This window comes from Pteropus vampyrus, unplaced genomic scaffold, assembly GCF_000151845.1.
Source record: "Pteropus vampyrus isolate Shadow unplaced genomic scaffold, Pvam_2.0 Scaffold40, whole genome shotgun sequence".
Classification (NCBI taxonomy): Eukaryota; Metazoa; Chordata; class Mammalia; order Chiroptera; family Pteropodidae; genus Pteropus; species Pteropus vampyrus.
This window is the reverse complement of record NW_011888821.1, coordinates 6,729,009-6,753,611: the sequence shown is the minus strand read 5'-3', so window position 1 is coordinate 6,753,611 and position 24,603 is coordinate 6,729,009. Positions and strand designations below refer to the sequence as shown.

The window sequence follows — 24,603 nt, the reverse complement described above, 5'->3', positions numbered from 1 at the left end:
CAGGGGCTTCATATCTCCCTCAAGCACCTTCCACGTGTGTTCACAGTGGTCACCAGGTCAGCAAATTCAGTGGCAGGAGGGGATTCTTTTCCTATAGTTCTGGTAATGTCTGTTCAAGGATGTTCCAGGAAGATTCTGATTGGCCCAGCTTGGTCATGTGCCTACCCCAGAGCCAATCACTGTGGCCAGGCTTGGGTCACACAACTTTCTCTGTGGCATGTCTCCCCTGTTAGCGAAAGGAGGAAGCACTGCAGTCAGATCCAGCAGACGCCCATCACGTTCTCAGCCTGTCCAGTAGGAGTTTCGGGATGGCAGGGGGTCTGTATGTGAAGTATCTGACACAATAGCCAAGACATGGAAGCACTTTAAAGGTCCAATGACAGCTGAATGGATAAAGGAAATGTGGTATATACATACAATGGAATATTATTCAGCCATAAAAAGGAAGGAAATCCTGTCATATGTGAGCACCTGGATGAACCTGGAGGACACGATGCTGAGTGAAATTATCCAGTCACAGAAGGACAAATATTATGTGATTCCCCTTATGTGACGAATCTAAAATAGTCACACTCGTAGAAACAGAGTAGGAGAGAGATTGGCAGGGGCTGGGATGGGAGGAGGGGAAAGTGGGGAGATGTTGGCCAAGGGGTGCAGAGTTTCAGTTATGCAAGATGAATTGGTTCTGGGGATTAATATGCAGCATGGTCTTCCGTTAACTGTTCTCATCACAGAAAATAATAGAGGGCGAGGAACTTTTGGACGTGATGAATATGTTTATGGTGTAGACTGTGGTGATGGTTTCACGGGTGTATACTTATCTCCAAACTCATCAAGTTGTATACATCAAATAGATACAATTTTGGAAGTCAATCATACCTCAGTAAAATGGTCTAAAAAATAAAAATTAAGTTTCTGGTACACAGTAGGAAACCCAGTTGATAGTGTCTGTTTGCATTAGGGTTCCGGGGGTGGAACACCAGAATGGCACTCCACCGCACCCCTACCACACACGCGTTTTAAAACACTTTACAAATGTGGCCTCTACCCCAACAGCCCCCAGTCAATGGCATCCACTTTTTCTCATCCTCCTTCAGGCTTTGACCAAGCTTAGGAGATGACACGGGAGAAGTCAGTTCTGGGGGGCTTGAGATGTCTCCCAGGGCATTGTGCTGTTGTCTGTGGTTGACCATGAGCAGGTCCAGGGCATCTCTGTAGCTGACCCCAACCTGGCGACTTGAGGATACCTTATTTTTTTTCCAGGGGACATTCCAGGACCTCTGGCATTCTCTGACAGCCTGCACTCTGGAGAAAGGCAGTAAAGAGCAAGAGAACAGGTTTTGCAGAGACAAAGATCTTTGCGGTTCATAACGTCAGCGAGAAAATTCCAGAACCCCCAGGCGAGCTGTGATCTGGATGCTCCTTTCAGAAACTTGCTTCTGATTGGAGCTGCAGGAAACTCCCTGCCAATTGGCATGGGCGCTGCGAAACCCGGAACTTTATAGCTTGGCAACGAGAAATCTGGAGGGACTCTGGAATTAATTTAAGGAAAAGGGAGGAAAAAAACCAAGAAAGTAATTAGTAGCCAAATAATCAGGCAGGTTTTATTATTACCTTTGCAGCCACGGCAAGCCGTGATCATTTTCAGCATTAATTACAAGCAGAAAGGGAAGCAGCCCGCTATCTTGTCTCAAACTCTGGGGCTAATGTTTTGCGTTGTTTGTCCTAAGCTGGTGCTGGAGTAGGAATGTGAATAGAGCCAAGAAAGAGTGTACGGAACAGATATGATAATTAGAGGAGCACACACCCGCTCCTGACTGCCGTAGTTACTTGCAGGAACCTCTTGGCCAGTCTTTTTCTGGGATCGTCTTCTGTCACGTGACATCATGGATACCGGCCTGGCCGAAATGGGAACTAGAGGTCAGAGTGGGCTGTAAAGGCTTTCTGCGATTTCAGATGGATGCCTGGTGCGAGGTGATGGTGGCATTGGTTGGTCTAGTCGATGACTGTTTATTGAGAATCATTCATGTGTCACCGCTGAGTCAGAGGCTGTAAAACAGAAGTGAACGTCACATACCCATCCCCGCCCCTGTGGGTTGACACTCAAGCCAGGGTTTGGGGAGATGAGATATTAATAATCATACAAACAGCCATGTGATTACCACTGTGCCGATTCTGTGGAAGAAAAGGCTGGGGTGCTAGGAGAAGGGTAAATGGGTAAAGACGGGACAGTTAGAGGGTCTCTGGCTATCCTGGTCCTGCTTGGAACAACATCGCAGTGGGTGGGTTCAAGAGGGAGGCTGGACAGCTGGGCCTGCAAAATTTAGTTTGTCCTAAAGCAATTGGAAAGGTGAGAAACTATTTAGGTTTGTAAACTGGGGCCTGGGGCGACTAGATTTACAGTTCAGGAAGAGCACTCTGGCTGTTGAGTGGGAGAACAGACTGGAGAGGCACAAGGAAGGATACTGGGAGATGGACCACTCTAGAGGCTTCTGAGATGACAGGTGGGTGGCACCTCCAGGGACCAAAGGGGAAGACCTCGCACTTCCACGGGGCCTTGTTGGTGGTTGTCCTTGGCCAGCTCCCTCCCAGGGCCCTGTGTCCTGGAAAACATCCATTTAGACACCTCGCTGTGAGGTAACATGACCAACTCATCCTGGTGGGCCCAGGCCCTTCCTGGTTTTAGCACCTAAAGTCCCCGGTCCCAGGACAGCTCAGGATGGTTGGTCAGCCCACTCATTTATTCCTCAGAGGATTAAATGGGGCAGTAAGAGTCGGCTTCCCTCACTGTATGGGGCTTCCCCTCACCTTCTCCTCAAGCAGCCTGGATACAGGCTCAGCAACCAATTTGCCATGTGGCCCAGGACAAGTTTCTTGGCTTCTCTGGGCCACCGATTCCTCATTTGTAAAATGGAGTTTGACCTGGAGAACTTGTTAGTCTCCTGGCAGCTCTGATTTCCTGGCCCTGCTGCCACATGTCAAAGCTTAATCAAAGCAGAGGGCCCAGCATAGAGGACAGGGCCATGTTCTCGCTGTGTGGCCTTGGGGAAGGTGCCTCCTTTCTGTGCTTGCTTTCTTCCTCCACAAAATGGGAATAACAGTACTTACCACATGGAAATGTGAGCACTAAGTTCAGTGAAATTATTCGGTGTGTTTGGTGTAGCTGGGTATTCAGTTGTTGGAAAGTGTGGATATTCTGGTTCATGAAAAGTGTGATTGAGAGTTGATATTTTCTGAGTGGTGACTGCCAGTTTTCAAAAAAATTGGGAGGTGACTAAGCACTCTTACATCTCAGATTTTACGTGTGCTTTATCACAGCACTTATACTCGATTCAAATTGCCTTTCACTTCCACACGGTAGTTCCATAAGGTAGAGACTAGGTCTTTTTTGCCACGGCTCCGTCCCCATGATATTTATTGAGTTAGTAGAGGTTACATTGTACCCATTTTACAGATGAGAAAATGAGGCTCGGGGTGGTTAAAGTTTATTGCTGTTAAGCAGGGGAATCAGGATTTGAACCTGAATCGGTTTAGGGTCCTGTTCTCTTCACTAACAGGCCTCTATTTCCTCAGAGGGTACATAGGGAGGGCAAGAATGATGGGGAGGGGGTGCTCCCTGTGAAGATCTGACTAGGAATTCTCCAAAGGGAGCAGGCACGGTGGGCCTGACACTGGCAGCCGGGACCCGATCATGAGGAGAGGAACCTTTTGATGCTGCTTTCTCACCTCGCTGGTTGCCGTGGAGACAGGAGGAGGTGTGTGTGCACGCTGAGATGTATCTCAAACCTGCTACCCAGGCTTGCCCCCGAGATGCCAGCAGTGGGTGGTCATACCAACCCTGATACCCTTGAGAGGAGAGGAAGAAAAGGCTTGCCTTTACTTCTTTATCTTTATTATGAAAAACATTGAGCGTACACAAGAGTATACAGTACAGTGAACCCCAGCTACCCACCACCCAGCTTCATTAGTCACAAACTCTCAACCAATCTTGTTCCATCTATAAGCCTTCCCTTCCTCCCTCATCTCAGATATTTAGAAGCAAAATCCAGACAGCAGTCATTTTTTTTCACAAATGTTTTAGTATATAACTCCCCCAAAAGGAATAGGGTTTATACCATCATCATCCCTACTAAAACTAATGCTTTAATTCAGCAAATCTCTAGTCAGCGTTCAGATTTCTCTGGTTGTCTCATAAACGTTTTACAGTTGGTTAAAATCAGGATCCATACAAGGTTCATCTATTGTAATTGGTTGACATGTCTCTTATGTCTCAATCTGTGGGTTCTTTCTCTTTCCCTTTTTCTTCTCTTGCAACGTCTCTGTCGAAGAGATGGGGTTGGTCGTTCTGTAATGTCGTGTGGATTTTGCTTCTCGCATCCCCATTTTGGTGTTGCACATGCTCCTCTCCTCACTATAGTTCTTGAAAAGCAGCAGTTAGATTTAGAAGCTCATTTAGATTTGTTTTTCTGTGTGATGACTTCCCAGTGGCTGCTCCATATTTCCATTTGAAGGTGCATAAGGTCTGGTGATGTTTGCAGCATAATCACTGTCTGGATCTGTTAGAAGTTGCAAAATGGTGGCAAACTAATTCTATCCCTCTGTTTTTGTTAGCCGCAATATTTCTAGAAAAAGGAACTTAACTATGTAATTACTATAAGGTACAGTTCATACCAGAAAGGAGAAATGCTTGATTCTTTCATTTTATTTGACAGTTTTCAAAATAATGAGTTGGCTTCCCAACATCCTCCAACGATGATAAATGAGCTTACATTTTTTTTTTTTCTAAGTATCATTGCAAACTCAGATTTGGACATGCACAACACGTTTCAATCCATTGCAGTTATTATTCCACTGATGCTCAAACTATCCCATCTTTGGCCAGCTGTCCCATCCCATTGTCCCTGTATCCTTTCCGACATGACCTCAAAATCTTCCATGCTACTTGCGTGACAGGATGTTCCAGGCTCATCTTGCCCATGTCCTGTCTCAGACCTGGAATCAGCTGGGTCTGTACAGAGCCCTGATTTCTCATTAGAAGTGGTGTTCAGAGACCCATTTCTGGTGGTGCTCACTGCAGCGAGTTGGTCTTTATTTCTAACCTTTTCAGTGGATAGAGCTAGAAAACGCATGCTTTATTCTGTAAGGCAAAATTCATGCTTCCAGTTCAAATTTGGGACTGCTGGTTTCCCACTTTGTCTCTATGAGCTTATATCCCATCTCCCTGCTTTCATGATAGTGTGACAAAGCCCGTTTCTGAAAGCAGAGCCCCTCGCTGTGTCTCCCATTGAACAGGAAGTATATGAGAAAGCACTTCAGTCTTCCCCTCAGAAATGAACCTGAGCTGTCTGATGAAAAGGCTTAGATGTGGCCCTGGGAGCAGCCCCTTCCGGCTTCACGAGGTAACGCATTCTCATGGCAGATGAACCAGCTCCTTCCACCACTCTGGTGCGTGGACCTGCTCATCTAGCTGTGCTCAATCCTGGCTGAATATCTGAGTCACATGAGGTGTTACAAAACCTCCTCATGCCTGTCCCCGCGACTCCCACACACATCACAATTAAGTCAGAATCTCTGGGGCCAGGACCCTACCATCAATATTGTTTAAAGCAGTCCAGGCAATTTTAATGTGCAGTCAGGGTTTAGAATCACTGCTCTAAACCTTGCTTCTCAGCTAAGGAGGAGGAGAAAGAGGCAAGGGGTAATGACAGACTGATGCTGCCTTTGAAGCCCATTGGGTCTGCTTTGATTTCCGGCACCGCCAATTTCTACCTGTGAAATCTCTGGAACATCCTTGATCAATGGAATGTTTTACAGTAATCGAAATGGCCTCTACCTGCGCTGTCCGCTGTGGTAGCCGTTAGCCACATGTAGCTAGTGGGCACGTGAACTAGTTACTACTGCAGCCTAACCTAAAAATTGTTAGATTTTTAAAATTTTAACTACTTTACATATAAATAGCCACAAGTGGCTAGTAGCCACCATGTTGGACAACACTGCTCCGGAAAATTGACACCTAGGAACCTCGCATCTGAAAAGTAGGGGCTAATAAGAGTTACTTCATTGGGCCTTTGTTACAAGTAGAGATAATGTATATTAAGCGCCTGGCGTGCACAAGGCATTCCAATAAAATGCCACTTATTTTCCTTATTGACATCAGCCTTTCACTCTTTAAAAAAAAAAAAAAAAAAAGCTTGCCTGGAAAAATGAGTGCTCAGAAACATCCTACCACAGAGGCAAAAATTCTAAGCTGTTCCAGAAAAACCCTCAAAAAATATTCCTTAATTGTCGAAGTTCAATTACAGCAGGAGGTTATCAGTGGCAAGGGCTGTATTTCATTACAGATCTCACTGCCGCTCAATAAATTAAGCAATCACTCAAAATAACATGTTGCTTTAATCCCTTCTTGGACCGATTTCAAGTTGTTTGGTTTCATATTAGCACGGCCCTTGAAAGGCGACTCACATTGGCCTCGTTTCCTTTCTCTCAATTCGTCAGCTCCTCTGGATATATCTTTGCGTCTCCTGATCAGCGGGAGGGAGGATTCCAAGCCCAGCAGACCTCCTTTTATCAAAACTGGAGCGTTTTCCATCCTCTGGCTTTTTACATGGTCCGCATTTCATTCGCTGAAATTGCTGGCAGGTTTATCTGCAACTAAGAAAGAGACACCTCTCAGCAGCCCGATCTGGACTGTAAAGCTCACTCCCGGCAGCTTTTCCATTCTCATCTTCTCGCTAGTGGTTTATAATCTCACAGCAGAATTTCATTTCCCCTAGAAACTTGGCACCGGAGGTGTCAGCCCGGGAACATATTTGTTTGTGTAAATTAAAAGAAAAATATGTTTTGACCATATTTAAGTTCTAACCGCACTAAAGAAATAAATACTGGGTTGTAGGCTTCTTGCTGCATGGTCCTGGCTCACCTTCCCAGACTCTGCCTTTGTTTATAAAACCCAAGCCAATGAGAACTCTGCATAGTATATTGCCTCAGAAAGCTACATGGACGAACTGGGAGGCCGTGTCCACCCCCACTTAGGCCCACATGGAAAATCTACTTACCTCATTTAGGATTCGCTTCCCCTAACACCCTGTGTCCTTGCCAGGGTGGGCGAGGGTGTTGGAAGCAGGCACCCTCACACGTATTGTTGACGGGCGTGGGGATGATACCACCTTTTTGAAGGGCACTGGGCAATAGCTGTAGAAATTAAAAATGCAACATACCCTCTGACGAGAAATTCCATTTCTAGGAATGTATCCTATGAGTATACTTGGACACATGCCAAAGAGCATATACATTATAACAGCAAAAAACTGGAATTAACTGAAATGTTGGCCAGCAGGGGACAGGTTAAGTAGCTACAATGCTAGAAGTCACTAGAAAGAATGAGGTGGGTAGGGGGACTGTCATGTCTTCAGGATATATTGTAATGCCCCCGCTTTCTTAATGTTATGAGCGAAAAAAAGTGTATGCACTTGAATACGCTTAGAAAATTTATGAAGATTGCGCAAACTGCACACAGTGGTTACTTTTTAGAAAGTACAATTGGAGTTAGAGAAAAAACACGAGGGGGATCCTTTATCTGCCACTTTATGCTCTTCTGTACTATATCTTATTATAAGCATGGTATTTTTTAAAATCGGGATAATTAAAAAACAAATAGTGTTTTAAAAATCATGTCTATGCTCTGATTGAAGCAACATAGTACAATAATGACACTCTTTCCTTTACGTATCTGTCAGGCCAATGCGACGCTGGTAGGAATCTTTGCTTTTCTGGTCTTGGTGCAAATAACCTGTAGTGGGATGAATGGTGGCTCCCAGAAGGATAAGACATATCCACTTCCAACCCCTGGAACCTGTGAATATTACCTTATATGGCAAAAAAAAAAATAAAGTGATTAAGTTAAGGATCTTCAGAGGAGTGTGTCCTGAATTATCCAGATGGGCACTAAACACAATCACGTGTATCCAGACAGAGGCAGAGATTGGAGTAATGCAGCCATAAGTCAAAGAATATTGTGCCACCAGAAGCTGGAAGAGGCATGGAATGGCTTATGCAGGAAGCACCTGGAGAAGCGTAGCCCTGCCAGATTTTGGACATCTACCCTCCAGAACTGTGAAATAATACATTTCTGTTGTTTTAAGCTGCTCAGTTTGTAGTACAGTTGGCCTTTGAACAATGCAGGGAGGGGTTAGAGGTACTGACCTCCTGTGCGGTCAAAAATTCATGTATAACTTTGGACTCCCCAAAACTTAGTTGTCCCTTGGTATCTGGGAGGTATGAGTTCCAGGACCCTGGCAGATACTAAAATCTGAAGATCCTCAAGGCCCCTATGAAATGGTGTAGAACAGTACATACAGTCGGCCCTCCACACCTGTGGACTCCCAACCAAGATTCAAAACAGTCCAGGTTATTTATTGAAAAAAAGATTGCGTAGGAGTGGACCCACGCAGTTCAAACCTGTGTTGTTCAAGGGTCATCTGCCATGTGTTATGACAGCCCTAGGAAATGATCACCTGACCTCATAACATCTGTAAAATGCATGACGTGCATAGGCCCTTTAAGAAACAAGTCTGGTAGAATTGTGGGTTTGGTGAACATAAAGAATTCATTCCACAGACATTTTTTGAGCATCTACTAGGTGACAGAGTTCTAGATGTTAAGGATACAGCAGGGAACAAAGATGCCTGCCCACCTGGGGCTCACATTTCAGAGAGAGTAAATAAAATAAATGAAACATGGGATAGGACTGATGTTAGTAGAAGGTGCTAAATGGAATAAAAAAGCATAGAACAGGCCAAGAAGGGGACTGGGAGAATGCAGTTTACTGGGAGGGTGACAGTGGAGTAGAAGAAACCAGTACAGAGCTTGACCCTCCAAGTGACCCACTGGTTGGACCAGAATAAGTAAGAATGAGCTCGCCTTCCTCTCCTCCTCCTTCCTTCCCTATCTCCCTCCTTCTCATGCTTGCTAGCAGCTGGGGGTGCAAAGATGAGTGAGACCCAGGTCCCCATGCTTGAGGTCCCCACTCATGGTGGGAACAGTCATAAATAGCTCATTGCAAATATAACACAGTAGGCATCAGAGCAGAGGTCAGGGTGAGCTTCCTGCTCTGTCCGTGGTGAAGAGCAGGGTGGGAGAAGTGGTGTGTTGGGGGTGAAGTCGGGGGTGAGGTCGGGGAGATGGAGGCAAGCAGGAATAGGATGGGACTTGAAGTCCAATAACAAATGTTTAGCTCTGATTTACCGGGAATTAAATGGGGCAGGGAACACATGGAGATGTGTCTGGGGACACTCTTATTCTCAAGTACAGCAGGCACACCGAGGGGACAGTGAGTTCTGAAGAAAACCTACTCCTTTTAGTTTTACACAACCCATAAAGAGGGAAATAGTCCCCAAGTCTGGGATTGGGAAGCTTTGGGCCAGAGTTGATCTTATTGGGGTAAAATGAGGGATTTATTCACTCAGGTAGCTATTATGAAGAAAGAGAGAGGCTGAGCTGCTTTTCGATCCAGAGACTGGAAGCTCAGGGCAGAATGTAGTGCCAGTCTTGTTCCTACTCAACTACCTCCATCCCATCTCTCATTTCTCCTCCTTTCTGCTTATTGGCCCCAATCTCTGGGGCTACTGGTAGCTCTGGATGCTGCAAAGGGGGAAAAAGCAACCTTCCCACCAGCTCCACTTAGGATGATCCTGGATTGGCTCTGCTTGGGTCACATGACCACACTTGGACCAATGATTGTGGCCAGGCTCAAAACTGGGCTGCTGTGATTGGTCGTGTTGGGTCACGTGTCCACACCTGGACCAATTACTGTAGCTGAGGGATGGGTGTTACCAGTCGCCATCTTCGGCCATATTCCCACTGGGTGTCAGGTCTGTTACCCGGAAGTGGGAGACAAAGTGCTGGCAGAAAAAAAGAAACAAACAAAAACAGAGCCACCTACCTCTGGAGGCTTCACTTCTGCCAGTGCTGCTTCTGCATTCACTCTAAGAATTGCCTCAGTCCTAACACGGGCTTTGCTTTAAGATTCACTCTGTCTAGAAACCCCAAAGCTGCCAGGACTTACTCAGACCTTGTTGTTGTAGTTGCTTTTTTGTAATTATTATTATGTCATTTTAATCACATTTAAAGTGTTTTGTTCATCTTTGGTTTATGATTGCCTCTCCTGCCCCTGTGGGAAGGAACTGTGTCTGTCTTGTTGGTTACTATATTGTTCATGCCCAGTATATAGGCCTTTATGTATAGCAGGGACTCCAATGAATGCATGAACATTTGCTAATTCATTGAACATCCCACAGAGAACAGGAGGAGCTGCAACATCCTTACCTGTTCTCCCTTCAAGGAGTCCCTCTTCCTCCCTCTTCCTCCCTCTTCCTCCCTCTTCCTCCCTCTTCCTCCCTCTTCCCAGGCGTGTTGTATATCCCTTCATGAAATGGTGGTTAGGATAAGTGCATCCTTGGGTATTAGCCTGACACACACTGAAGGCTCTGAATCTCTGGGTGAATTCTTGGGTTGACTCTAGGAAATAAGGTTCATTTGGTTGGTGGAAGGGCCGTGGAACTCTGAGCTGGGACGGCTTGGGTTGGCAATGTCTGCCATGGCCACCTGCTTCTAATGGGCATCGCTGGTCCTGCCACTGCTCTGGATTGTTTGCTAAGCAGCAGGCCTCTGTTCTGAAGCCTGCAGCCCTGTCATTTGCCGTGATACTCAGAGTCCAGGACAAAATGGTATGGCCAAGTAAAACAACTGCAGGCTCTTAGGGAAGAAGGCTTAAGACAAATGGCTGTTTTTTAAAGCACTTACAACTCACATGTCAGCTGGGGTCATCTTATTTTTGGAGATTCAGATGCAATGGGTTTGAACTCTGTCTTACATGCCATGGGAGACCCAACTTTCCTTGGAAACTTTCCAAGGATTGGGGGTGAGGGGTGGTTATGTCTCTCCTAGGCACTAAAGGCTCTACATTCCTGCATCTACTGAATCAGTTCTGCCTGGGCACCCTTTTGCTGGCCTCATGGGTATGTGATCTGTGCAGCTCCAGAGGGCCTACTTTTGGTTTTATGCTCTGCTGTTGTCATCTTGAACTTGTTAGTAATATTTGAATGGGCTCTTCATTTTGCCAATGCAAATTATGTACTCGGTCCTGCTTCACTCCGGAGCTATTCCTTTCTCATCCCATGCTGACCCACTCTAGACTCTGCCCCAACCGCACCCCGCCCCCAGTTCTCATCCACACAATGATGTGGATGTAGGAGACTTGAGGGAAGGCAGATGAATCAAGACTGGCAAAAGGTTGAACCTGAATGATAAGCTTGGGGTGCTCGGTACAGTGTTTCCTCTGGTTCCAGGTTGGTAGGAAATTTCCAGACTACAAAGCTGAAAAAGGCAATCTAAGATGTGCCGCTGCCAGTTCCTCGGAATGTTAAATGTGGAGTTACCATATGACCCAGCAATTCCACTCCTGGGTATAGGCCCAAGAGAAATGAAAACATATGTGCACATAGAAACTTACACACGCATGTTCAGAGCTGCATTATTCATAAAGGCCAAAAAGTGTAAATAACCCAAATGTCCAGTAACTGACAAATGGATAAATAAAAATGCGAATGTTATTCGGCCATAAAAAGGAATGAAGTTCTAATGCATACTACAGCATGGATGAAATTTGAGAGCACAGTGCTAAGTGAAAGAAGCCAGTCACAAAGAATAACACACTTTATGATTCCATTTATATGAAATATCCAGAACAGGCAAATCTACAGAGACAGAAAGTAGATTAGTGCTTGCTTAGGGCTGGGGCGGGTGGGGAATAGGGGAATGCCAAAGGGTACAGAGGTTTTTTTTTTTTTTTTTTTGAGGTGATGAAAATGTTCTAAAATTATGATCGTTATGATGGTTGCCCAACTTTGAATATGCTCGAAGCCACTGAATTATTATATACTTTAAATGGGTGAACTCTTTCTAATTGTGTTTCCTCATCAGTAAGCCAGAGGTGGTAACAGTGCCTCCCTTATATGTTTATGCAACTAAAATGACTTGATATGTGTAAAGTGCCTCATACATATAAAGCACTGAGTATATGTTGGTGGTTATAATGTTATTTAGAAAATAAGGAGAGTAACTCCTATATCACAGGGCTATCTGAAGCAATGGCGACAATGCCTGTGAAAACAGTTGGCAGAAAGGGCTAAATTTTATTATTGCTATAAATCTCTTAAAGGCTTTTGAGATTTAAGAACTTAAAGGTTTCTTGCATCTTAGTAATATTTATAATTTGGAGCTTTGTGAGTATAGAAGAACTCTAATTTCAGAGATAAAAGGACCTTTAATCCAAAAATCCAGACCCTCTCATTTAACAGGGAAATTATGCCTCCTGACTGGGATTTGAACCTGCCCAGAACTAAAACCTGAGTATTCTTATGGCCCAGTGCCATAAGATAACAGGCGCTCAGGAATCCGGGCCCACATGTCCTTAAATACTCGTGTTGTCTCTGAGCTCCCCACCAGAACCTGTTAAATAGTGAGCTGCTCCAGGGGTTTGGCAAGCAGGTTTGGGACAGGAAGAGGAAAGAGACTTGTGTCTCCACATCCTTCAGGGGCTGTCTAGAAGCCTGCTGAAGTGGCTAGGGCCAACACTGCACCATTCAGGACCCACTTTCCTGGGGATACAGCAATGAATGAGTCACGCCCCCTGACCTTGGCATTCGCCCTGCCTGCCTTCTAACAGGGGTAGTAACGGGGGTAACAGACAAACACATAGGCATTGAGCAAGTCTCCATATTCTCCCCAGGATTTCAGTCCCATACTGAACACCGTATTGACCTAGAAAGCCACTCTGGACCCAGCTGTATGATATATGGATGGGGAGAGTTAAGAATGACAGCTTTGGAGTAAGTCAGATCTGGGCAGGACTGGCTCCGTGTTTGCAAAATGAAAACCTGGGTCCTTGGTTCCAAAATTATTGAGAATTTCAAGATGACAATAGCAGAGGATTAAGCCAAGTGCAGGGCCCCCAACCGTGAAGCCGGCCCTTCATCTGGTGCCAAACTCCTTTCCAACTGGGTACTCGCGGCACATCTCTACACCTGCCTGAGCCTCAGTTTCCTCATCTGGCCCACCTAAAGGTTGGCTGTGGCTGCTAAAGTGAGACGAAGCCTGTAGAGTACTTAGCAGGGGGGATGGGCCCGGCGGTCTCGCCGATGTCCTCAGCCCGCTGTGACGGCTGCATCGCCTCGTGAGAACGGTGCACATTTATCATTCTTAGATAAGAGCCGAAACTTACGTAGCACTTGGTCGATGCCAGGCACTCCCCTTAGTTCTTTTGGGTCGTTCGTTTCTGTCATCCTCCCTGCAGCCCTATCACATAGATCCTTTTATTCTAGCACCTATAAGTGAGGAAACCGAGGCCCAAAAAGGAATGGGAACTTGCCTGGGGTCACACACTAGTCAGTGGAAGCATCCAGATTCAAACAGGATGGACAAAGAGGACATCTGGCCCCAGGGTCTGCATTCTTAACCTACCTGTGTGTCCCAGGAGTTGACCATTACTGACACGCACGTGCATACACACACGTATGCACACCCCTTCCCCAAGGTGCTAACAGCAAGCGTACAGTGTGGAATTTTCCCCATAACATGGGATTCTTTCCTCCTCTGCTTACTTTTTTGTCTGTCTCTCCTGACTCAATTGACAGCCCTGTGAGGCAGGGGCTGTCCTGCTCTCTGCTGTACCTCTGTCCCCTGGCACAGAGCACACAGTAGGCCCTCGAAAGATACATGCCCAGTGAAGGGAGGCAGGAAGCAGGTGTCTGTCCAGAGCACTCTGATCTAGAATCAGCAGAAACTGTCTCCCCCGCTCTGCTGGCTTTTCTTACTTGGGCGTTCCCCACTTTGTGGGGCAAAGGCATTTAAGGGGTGCCCCGAGGGCCCAGCCTCCATCCTAGCAGACTGCAGGGCAAGGGTGGGTGTGGGTTGTGCTCTGGCAGCGGGTCTGGCAGCTGTCTGCCGGCCTCTCGGTGCCGGCCTCTCGGTGCCCGCCCAGCTGGCCAGCTGGGCCCCGATGCCACCCCTCAGCCCATGACACAGCAGAGGGTGAAACCAGAGTCGGCCCTGCAGGCAGGGACCCAGCGCTCCACGTTTCCCTGCAGAGCTGCCATTTCAGGGGGCAGGCGGGGAGCTGGCGCCCGGCCTGACACGAGGGGGCCTGTCTGAGGAGTGCCCCCTGACCGTCCCAGGGTTGCTGGTGCCCTATTTGTGAGCCATCACAGCTGTCTGATTGAGCCCCCGCTCTGAGACAGAGGATTTATCATTCTCCCATTTCGCTGAGAAACCTGAGGCTCAGACAGGAGCCCTGGCAGGGAAGGAGGGCGCAGGGGCATCAGACTCTTAAAATGAGAGACAGATCAGAACTGTGGGCGGGTGTAGAGGCCAAGGTCGGAGGGGTCTCATTGGTGCTGCTGAGTACGGAAGGGGTGCCCGCCGCTAGGGAAGACACGTGACACGCAGGTTGTCAAAGATTTAGGTTGGCAACCCGACCCTCAGCCCCACCCCTCCCCACCCCAACTACTTGGGGTCATCTTGAAAATCCCTAAAACAAATAAGAACTCTTAAGCGGATATATGGAACTCCAACATCTTGATTTCTGCCCCATCCTCAAAGTACCTGTACTGTCCTTGCTTAATATTTTCCTTCCAAGCAACTCACACTTTACCTATATAAATTGATGTAAGAAAGAGCCCTTCTATCCCTACCTAAAATTGAAAACTAGTCACTTGCCATAAATAGAAATTAGCTGTACAGAGAAATACCTATTAGAACTAGTCACATCTTTAGCCACGTACCAGTTACAGTCATCGAGGAGATGGGAGCATCCGGCGTGGGAAACTTCTATTCCTAATAGTGCGTGAGGAAATGGGGTGACACGGGGGAAGAGTCGCAGAGCCTGGGTCAGCTGATTGCAGAAACCAGAGCTTACTGTGGGGCTGCAGGCTCCCCTCTGTCTGAGTCATCTCGGCACATCTGGCGTGTATCAGTCCCAGCACCGACACCGTCCCTGCCGAATGCTTTAGCCGCCCCATTTTTCAGAGCACCTTCAGAGCTGGTACATCACTTGAACGTTGAGGACAACCAAGGACACTTTAAGGCCAGAGCATGGGGTGCGGCCCCTCCCTTGGCAGACAGGGCAAACTGAGGCAGAGAGTGGGAAAGCGCTCTGTCTCAGGCTGCTGGCGAGCGAGCCAGGGCTGTGCAGGGGCCTCTGCCAAGGCGAGGATCCCAGAGCCTGCTGGAGGGACCAGGCCGAGTGTGAACTCTGCCTTGTCAAGCAGGCAGCACTTGTTTCTTTTCCACTCTCCCCACAATCCCCCCAGGAGCCCCCAGAACAAACGCTGACAGGAGCCAGGCCCGACCTCCAGCATCCAGCCCCTGGAGGGCAACAAGCGTGCTTAGTAACCCGTGTCTGTGGATGGCGTCTTTCTAGTCTTTTCATTTTTCGGGGTGCTGACCAGTTCTGAGCATTGGGAGGGGAGATCTATTAGGGACCAGAAGGGAGAGCTGGGGGGAACACCTTTCTCTCTTCTCTGAGTTGCTGGAGGAGCTCGGAGCTGCCGTCTCCCCAGCTGTGCGGGGCCAGCCCAGGGGCCCCCGAGGAATACTGCAAGAGCAATAAGGATTTTTAGGGGCATTATGATAGTGGAATGGAAACACATCTGCCCCCAAAAGTCCCTCATTTTCCCTGCGGTAATGAACCAGCTGGGCAGGAAGTGGTGGCTCTCAGAGCACCAAGAGCCAAAACTAGAAAGGAAAAAATGTACAAAGTTAGAGCAAGCTTTCAACAAGCCGAGGCTTTCACAGTGTACGGCGGTTCCACCCAGGCTCCCGAAGGGCTGATAACGACTGGCTAATGTTTGGCTAAATGTGTCTCCAATGCAGTGGCTTCAATGCAGACGCACCCCCTCTGGGCCCAGAAAACCAGTGCAGAACCCCAGAGCAGGTTGCAGGGTCACTCCCTGATGCCAGGCCACTCCCAGAGCCTGCACCCGGCTGAGGTCCCTGATGCCATCGCTCAGGTCCTGCCACTAATGACTGAGGATTGAGGAATTCAGGGCAGTGGCTCCCCTGGGGTGCGCGGCCTCTGAGGTCTCTGCAGGCAGAGGCCCTGATGCCAGCCAGCACCCCGGGCCGTGAGACAGTGAACCCCTCCACAGTCGCTGCTGACACCCGAGGAGGCGGCTGCTCACTCAGCAAGCTGGCATATCACACTGGGCCATCGCAGAAGAGGCACTGAAAACAGCCTCTGTGAGTCCTGTGAATGGAAGCAGCCTTATCGCCCTCAGGACGAAAATGGGGCGAAACGCCTTCCCGACACAGAACCCAATAGCCGGGCACTCGCTGGCTCCTTGGCACCTGTCGTGTGGCCCTGGAACTCTGGCAAGGACGACAGCATCTGTGCCGGTGAGCACCGTCCGTCTGGGCCAGGCCTGCGAGGGAGGGATTCTACACTTGCCATGTGATAGCGGCAACCAGATCTCTTCTTTCAAGCAGCACCTAAAATATTCTTTGGGTGAACCTAAGGCTAAATATGGCACGGCCTGCGAGTGCCCAGTTTGGACCTTTTAATGCTATTCTAAGATAACAATCAGGACCCCACGAGGCCTTTGGGTGGCCTAGAGTCCAGGTCCTGGGGCCAAATGGGAGTCCCGTGGGAATGGTTGACTCAGGGCCAGGTCAACTTCCCGAGCAGGTTCCTTTTGGTGTCAAAGCAGAGGAGGCTTCTTTCCTGCATGTTTTTATCCCACAATGCCCATCCAGTTCTCTCTCTGCCTACCCCCAGGGGGGCTTGCATAGAAGTCCCCTCATCTGCCCAGCTGGCCCTCCGATGGCCCACCCAAAGTCTTCTCCCCGCTCCAAGTCTGCAACCCTGGGCTCGTGGCCCTGGTTTTCCTCACTTCCTGATGATAGAACAGGGCTCAGTTCCCTGGTAGATGGGAGGCCCGCTGGCCGGAGGAGACCAGAGCAAACACACACCCAGGTAGCTTGCAGGTAGCTTAGCTGTATGTGTGCACACTGGCTCGGTTGCTGTCCCCTGGCCACAACCCCTTAGCCCACCCCCAGTGGAAGGATCACGGCTCTGCTGCTGGAAAGTGGGGAGCCTCAGCTTGGGCTGCCAAAGCACAGCTCTGCTCCTGGACCATCTAGACCTGAGTCTGCTCTCACACAGGCAGGTTTGCTCTAAGCCTGTAAGACAGCCTCCCCTGTTTCCCTTAGAGCATTGGGGAGACTGCTCATTAGCAAAGCGGGGTTCCGCCCTCTTCTGAGCCCACGTGGTAACAGATAATAAACGCTGGGGAGTCTCAGAGGAGGCTGCTCTGGGGAGCCAGACACCCAGTTTCTAGCCAAGGAATGCTGTTGCAGGCCGGGCCCCAGTGAGAGAGACCCCTAGGCACTTGTTTGGGCTCTTGTGGTAGCTCTAAGGCCACATTCAGGCCTGTGCTGGCAGTGGTCCAGGTAGTCTTGGGCAGAGATGCCAGCAGGCCTGGGCACTGCACTCACACACGATTCCAGCAAGGCAGCCTAGCTTTCTGCACGCCTCGGAAGAAACTTTCACACCAGGCTGCACAGCTAGCCGAAGGCTCAAGCCAGCCACTCACGCCCTTCCCAGCTTAGGCCAGATCTTCAAGCAAAGGCCGAATCTGCCCCCGTCTTCCTAGTGCATTTTTTAAATGGCTTTCTGGTGACACCAACATCAGTTTTCATTTTCTAGGTGTGTCTCCTTTTCATCTGCTGCAGCCATTCAAGGACACTGAGAAACAAGTTGGCTTTGTGGTTCCTTAAACGCTAAATGTTGTATATAAAGAAGATGATGTAAAATCAGAAACTTGAGGGCTTTGTAAATATTCGCTCCTGCCCCCTTCGATTGAGGGCACTGAGAAAGCAGCATCTCATGACTCACTGCTCTGAAAAGAGACCGCAAGGAGGGTTAGGGGAGTCGAGGTGACGGAGGGACCCCCAAATCCACTCCTTCCAAACTCTCTTCAACATCCGCCCTTTTGCCTGAAAAGCCTGTGTGGCTACTAGGCCTGAAAAGCCCATGATCTTTTATATCATGTTGATGCCGCTGTTTTTGTTCAGGGTTTATTTTCATCTCATTCCTAAACTAAGCAAAAAGGTCTTCAGGTTTTTCTGAGTCTGGGCAAGGAAGAAAACGCCAGCTTTGATGAACTCTGATCAACGATGTTTTCTTTTGTTTGTGTACACCCTTTTTTTCTGGCAAGTGATTGTAAGGACTGAGTTTTTCTTAACTTTCCACTCATTTCGGTCCACACCTCTGAAATAGCTGTATTTACTCTATAATCTCAATTAAAAGAGGGTAAGCCTCTTTATTAGGAAACCGTAAGTCTATTATCTGGCAAGAATCTTCTTTCTGTTCTTACCATAAGGTGTGGGGGAGGGGAGCTGGGAAGCGAGAAGCAGAGGGGATCGTCCCTCGTAGGGACTTTTCCAATTTTCATTGGTTTGCGTCATAAATGCACGTGAAGTATTAGTTGTACCGCAGCTCCACCTCTAAAAATATTACACTGCCCCCCGCCCCTCCGCCAGTTGTACCATATTCTTATCTACGGAAACGTTGTTTTATCTGAGATTCGCTAGGGCTCTTGTATTGCTAAGAACAAAATTCAGAGTTGCTATTTTTTTTTTCCTCTAAATCCACACTTCTTTGTGGTGGGGGGTGAGGATCGCAACTGCTTAATGAAATTTCATGCAGAGGAGGAAAAAAAGGAGAAAAGGCAAAAAGAAAAAAAAAATGTCCTCAGTGTGTTCATCAGTTCCACATTGAGTTTTTTTTTTTTTTTCTTGCTGGGAGGGGGAGGGGTGGTGGTAAGAATATGAAAAGCTGCGATTCTTCGCCGAATTAATGATGTCTTCTCACTTGCAAAGTCCTGATTTATAATCTCTTCATCATACTACTTTGCCTGTTTCCAGACTAGGAGGGGGTGAAGTTTGCTAAACGTATTCATTAATTACATGCCCGGTTTCAGAATCTAAGCAGTGACTGTAACTGTTGCAAACGCTCGCATTCACATTCAGCACTAAATCCTGTGTGATTTTACACACTTAACAATTCAATAATTTCAACAGGCAGCTTCATTGCCTTGATTATAGCTCAGGATCTGGGCGCAACATTCAGGGTTCCGGCCTTGGTAATTCACGGAAAACGCCCTATTTGTAGAAGTATCATTAAAGGCTAATTTGGTGAGATATCCTTATTTAGCAGAGCAAATAGGATCTGACAGCTCGCCGGTGCTCTGGTGGGGGTGACGATTCAGCAAAGCACAAACACAATTTACTTCACAACGTGACAGTTTCCCATCACCCCGCCTCGGCCGGAATTGTGGACTCCTGACAATTGTGCTGTTTCATTGTGTCCCGTAACAAAGAGGAAGAACTCGAGGTAAAGAACTGCTTTTGCTGAGGCCCCAGGAGTGCAGGTGTCACCTGTGTGTCCGTGCGCCATATCTATTAAACAGCCTCATAGCAAGGACTCGGTGTCCAGAAGTTTTTCAGGTATAGCTTACTTTTTTATTCCTTGTTGGGAACACTTGATTGAAATCCAGGTTGGCAAGTAAATAAATTTAAGGTGTGTGGCTGTCTACGTAGGTTACAACTGGAGGGCAGGGATGTGTGTAAATTGATGCAACTTCATAAGGATAATGTTCTGGGAGGGGCATTGTCCCCACCACCCTAGCCTTAGAGTAGTTCTCGGAACGCCTTATGCAGAGTTTCTTATAAAATGACTTAGAACGAGGTAGCAAAGAATGGCAAAGAAATACTGTGATTCCACGTGGAAGCAAGCAGAGGGCTGCTCCTCTGATAAATCTAATATAATCATGATTTCAGCTGTGTTTGATTTTGGGGTGTCAAATGCGTTGACACTACCAATGTGCCCCTCATTCCCTTCCAATCCCACCTACGAAAATATCAAACCACTGTGCAAAAAAAAAAAAAAAAAAAAATTGTACTTTTGCCTTCTCATATCTCTTTTTGACCTCCCAAAAATGGAAAGAGGCCCTCAAAAACACAAGGTTCAATAAATTGAGAAAACACACACACACACACACATATATAAGAATATCCCCCCAAATGGCCTTTCACTTTTGCCAAAGGTAGCCAATCTTCCCCCTTTCCTCCAACGGACTTTTCCAGCAGCAACTTTTGGGGAGGGGGTTCAGCTCTCTCCCTCACTCTCCAGGAACGTCTGGTACCTGAATCCCTCGCTGTAGAGAATGACCCCAAAAGCGGGACTTTGTGGGCCAGTTGGATAAAACATAAACTCATCTCGCCCTCAAAACCCCGATTCTGGGACCACAGCCTCCAAAACCTCCTTTCTCAAGAAGTGACCCCTCCCCAGCTCGCAGCGCTGGGGCAGGCTGACTTTGAGGCAGGATTCTGGAGAATCCTGGATAATTGAAGGACTCATTCTAGGGTTTTCCTACGGGCATGACATTTCATCTCAAGGAAAAGCAGAGGTCCTGTGTTAGGGAGGGGGCCATATCTGCCTGCTGCTGGGTGACCTTTTCCCTCTTGCCCCCAGCCCCAGCTGGGTCTGAATACTTTCCAGGGAAGATGCTGGGCACCCCAAATGTCTTTTAGCAAAGCGTGAAGGAGTGTCTATGGTGCTGGTACACTCCCCCCCCACCCCAATCCAGTTGAAGTTTAGTTATTTGTGCCCTTAATTGTCTCTCATTAAAGTCAAACTTGCTGCTTGCCCAGATTGGGGAAAATTATTTCCATCTTAATAGCTCAATTAGCCTCTGGGTTCTGGAAAGGCCGCCCCCTTACACACATCTTTTCTCCCCACTTTAAACCCCCTCCCTTTTTCACAACTTCTCCTAAAAATAAATTATAAATATGGATGTGTCCTCAGAGGATCCGAGCGGCACATTCCAACGCTCCCCGCCGAGGGGACTAGGAGCAGGGGAAACCAGAAACGCCACTCCCCCGAGCCCAAATCAGAATGCCTTTTCCCTTTTTCTCCCCCAAACTTTTTGCCAGAGCAACTTGGTGTGGACTCGGGCCCTGACACCCCAATTCGTCCCTCCGAACCTAGTTTTTTTTGTTTTTTTTTTTTAAACTCCTGCCCAGCAAAAGCCAAAGCCAACGTGCTATGGCCGCCTGCTCCTGGGAGGGAGGAGGGAGGAGGGAGGGGAGGAGGGAGGGGGCAGCCAACTTTACTTCGGGGAGGTGGTAACTCCCTGGGGACTGTCCTCACCGGCTCTTCCGGACGTCCTCAGGGCCTGGCCCCGGGAGGCTGGCGCTGTCCCCCTGACCGTGCCAGCGCGGCCCTGGGCGCACGTGGAGCGGCGGCCTGCTCCCGGCACGGCACTGCTATCGGGGTCACGCAGCGAGTCCGTTTCCCCAACGCGCTTTCCGAGGTGGGGGCAGGGTGGCTGCCTTTCTGGCCGTTTCGTTAATTTCCCAGCCCGAGCATCAGAGAGGTAGGGGGCCGCCTCACCCCCATGCCACCTCCTCGCCCAACACGCCCCTCTTGGGAGCCAGGCAGGGGGCTTAGAGGGGTGCAGCCCACCCCACCGCCTCAGGGGGCGGTGGCAGCGGCAGCGGCAGCGGATCGCAGCCCAGACAGGCGTCTAGCGCCGGGTCCCGGGAGAGCCGTGAGCTGCCGGGCGCCACCTCCCAGCTCCCGTTCCCACCCGTGCCCCAGGCAGCCGCGCCCCGCACCCCTCTCAGCCCTAGGGGCCTGGGCACCCACCTGCCGCGGGTTCTGCCCTAGTCCGGGGTGCCATGCCGGAAAAAGGGGGAGACTCACCGCTGCTGCCGCCTCTGAGGGTACAGGGGGCTGCGCCTTCCAGGGTTCCAGGGAGGCGTGCGCGGGGCGGCCGGTGGGGGGGGGCGGTGTGGGGGGAGGAAGGTACCCCGCGGGCCCTGCAGCCTCCGCCTTGATTGTAGCCCAGCCTCAAATCCTCCGTGGGGTGGAGGGGCAGACTTCCAGAAAAAAAAAAAAAAATCCCACCCCTCCACAGACAAGATCCAAGTGATGGGTGGGGGGCGCAGAAAATCCTTTCCTACTGAGAGCACAGAGCCGACGGGGCTGCACCCGGCCTCCGCGGTCCGCTGCCGCCACAAAGCCGCGCCCCCGTCCCCCCTCCCGGCCCAGTCCCCCCTCCCCCGCTCCCCCCACGCCCTATGGCCAGCCCGGGGCGGGGGCTGGGCCAGCCCGGGGTTGGCCGTGCTGGGGAGGCGGCAGCGGTGGCCCAGGCGCGGGGCGGCTCCTCCCTGGCCGGCCCGGGAGAGAGGGCGAGAGCATGGAGCCGAGCGCGCCCGCCTGCCCCGGTGGGGGCTCCGGCGGGGGGGAGGCGGGCAGGGTAAGGGGTGCCTTCCTAGAAACCTTTGCCAAATATAGTCAGTGGATAGGGGCATTCCTCGAAATACGCTGGCGACGTCAGCCTCGACCTGCGGGGGCAGAGCTTGGGGTTCTCCAAACTGGGGGGGTTGAGGGAGGAGGGACATTCCCCACTTCCAATACCCCCATGGCTGGGAGAAGGGAGCCGGGGCTGGGCCTCCACCCTAAGGGGCGGGCAGGATTCCTCCAAATGCGCTCCAGGGATCTCTCATCTGGGGGTGCAGGGGTGCCCGAATGGGGACACATCTACTTAAGATTCAGACCCGTCCCCAGATCTGCCACCCGCTTTCGGAAACACCAGTGACAGTGTCAGCAGGAGCTTTTAGTTCTTCCTTCAATTTTCAACACTCCCCCTGCCCCCATGAACAAACCGTAGAAGTAGGAGCAGCACCCAGACCGTCCTCCCGTGCCTGCCACCCAGCCCTTGACGGCCCCTAACCTCCTTTGGGACGACTGCAGTCCCCAGGAAGTCTCAGGTTTGAAACTGGACCAACATGCTCTGTTCCCAAGAACAACCCAAGATACTAGCCCACCTTCAGGCCAAAAGATAAAAGTTTCCCCCCTCTCCTTTATAATGTTGCCTTTGTTGCTTTTGCAGCCCCAGGTTCTGGGAGGTACTTGGGGAATTGGGAGTGAGGCGTGAGGGCGTCTTCTCCACCTGGCAAAGATCTGGCCTCTGGTGCTGACACCCCCCATGAGCTACTCCCCCTCAAAGTACCTAAGGTTCCAACAGTAAGGGAGACCTTCCCCCATACTCGGCCACTCCTGAAATCTGTCCCACCTGCAACCCCTTGCCCAGTGACCCCCGCAGATAATGGCAGGAGTATCCCCTTTTGCTCTAAGAGGATCCACATTACTGAGGCATGACTTGTCCCCCTTGACCGCCCATCCTTTTTGCTCCTGAACGTGACGGGACTGAGCTTTCCAGGATCATAAAAAATGTATTTGCTGTCCTCTGTTGGCCGACATGTGTCACACTCAGAAAACATATCACCCAACCCCATAGTGCTCCTAATGTCATTGGGGGGCTCCCAGGCAGAGGGAGTGGGTCAGACAGCCCCCTCCTCTTCTGCTCCTGCTGCATTCCTACCGACCACCCCCCACCCCGGGTGTCTTGGCTCGTGGCCACTGCATAGAACTTTGACCCACTGGCCTTGTGGCTCATGTCCCTTCTTCCTCGTTGGGCCCTTATTCCAGAAAGCCTGAAGGACCATGCTCAGGGTGAGGCAGGAAAGGCTATGGTGGGGGTCTTCGGGTTCACTCTGGGTTGGGGGACCCCTAGAGGATGGTTTCTCTAATAGCGGACTGGAGCGGGAAGTGGCAATCGGGGGGTGGGGGGGTGGGGGATGGTTTACGTCTGAGCTCTCTTAGGGCAAAGGCCTAATCACCGGTAATCGGCAGTCTCCATGTTTTCCTGAGGACCTACTGTGTGCCAAGCACATGAAGTATATAAAATCTAACCAAACTCACCCCATTTTGCAGATGAGAAGACTGAGGCTTAGAGGTCAGTTGCTTGCTGAACTAACGCTTGCTTGCCTTCTGTGTACCAGGCGCAGCGATGCTGGGGCCACAGTGGCAAACAGGAAAGGCCCCTGCCCCCAAGGAACTCATCATCTCGGGGAGAGACCCAGTCGGCAGGTGATTGCCATGCTGCCGTCGTGGTCTGGAGCCCAGCTACCTTGGCTCAGGGCACCACGAGAGGCCCTCCCTGCCAGTCCCCCTCAGGTGCTGTTTCCATGAAGCTGGCATTGTCCTCATGTCTCCTCATCTTCTCACCAGCTGGGAGACCCGGGCACTGCTTAGCCTCTCGGCCTCAGTTTTCTCATCGGGAAAGTAGTAGTTATACTGGCTTTATAGGACTTGTAGGGGGATTAAATGAGACAAAATCCGAGTAGGGGTACATTTTTCCCCCCCATTTCTTCCTATACGTGTTTTCTTATTATTTATTCTATTTAGAAGTTGCCATTTTAAGTACTATCGGCAGGAAATACATAACAAAACTGTCCTAACAGGCGAAAAAAATAATTATAAATGCTGGAAAAATCAGCTTTATTAACATACTGACTTGTACGTAATACACACGCCATTGGATATAAGTTTTATGACATTTATACAAGCATTAACATTTCCGAAGCACTCTGAGCAGCGAGCAGTTGGGTTCTTTGCCATCTATACCTAACATAGGAGGT

At 49.5% G+C, this 24,603-nt stretch overlaps 1 long non-coding RNA gene across 1 annotated transcript; it reads right to left on the bottom strand.

The window, feature by feature from the left end:
* Positions 1-3,870: 3,870 nt before the first annotated feature.
* LOC111738564 lies at positions 3,871-22,142 on the bottom strand. Its single transcript, XR_002779882.1, has 2 exons — positions 21,821-22,142; positions 3,871-7,191 (listed from the first exon to the last, which is right to left on the bottom strand). It is a non-coding gene; the product is annotated as an uncharacterized LOC111738564 (long non-coding RNA).
* Between the last annotated feature and the right edge of the window lie 2,461 nt (positions 22,143-24,603).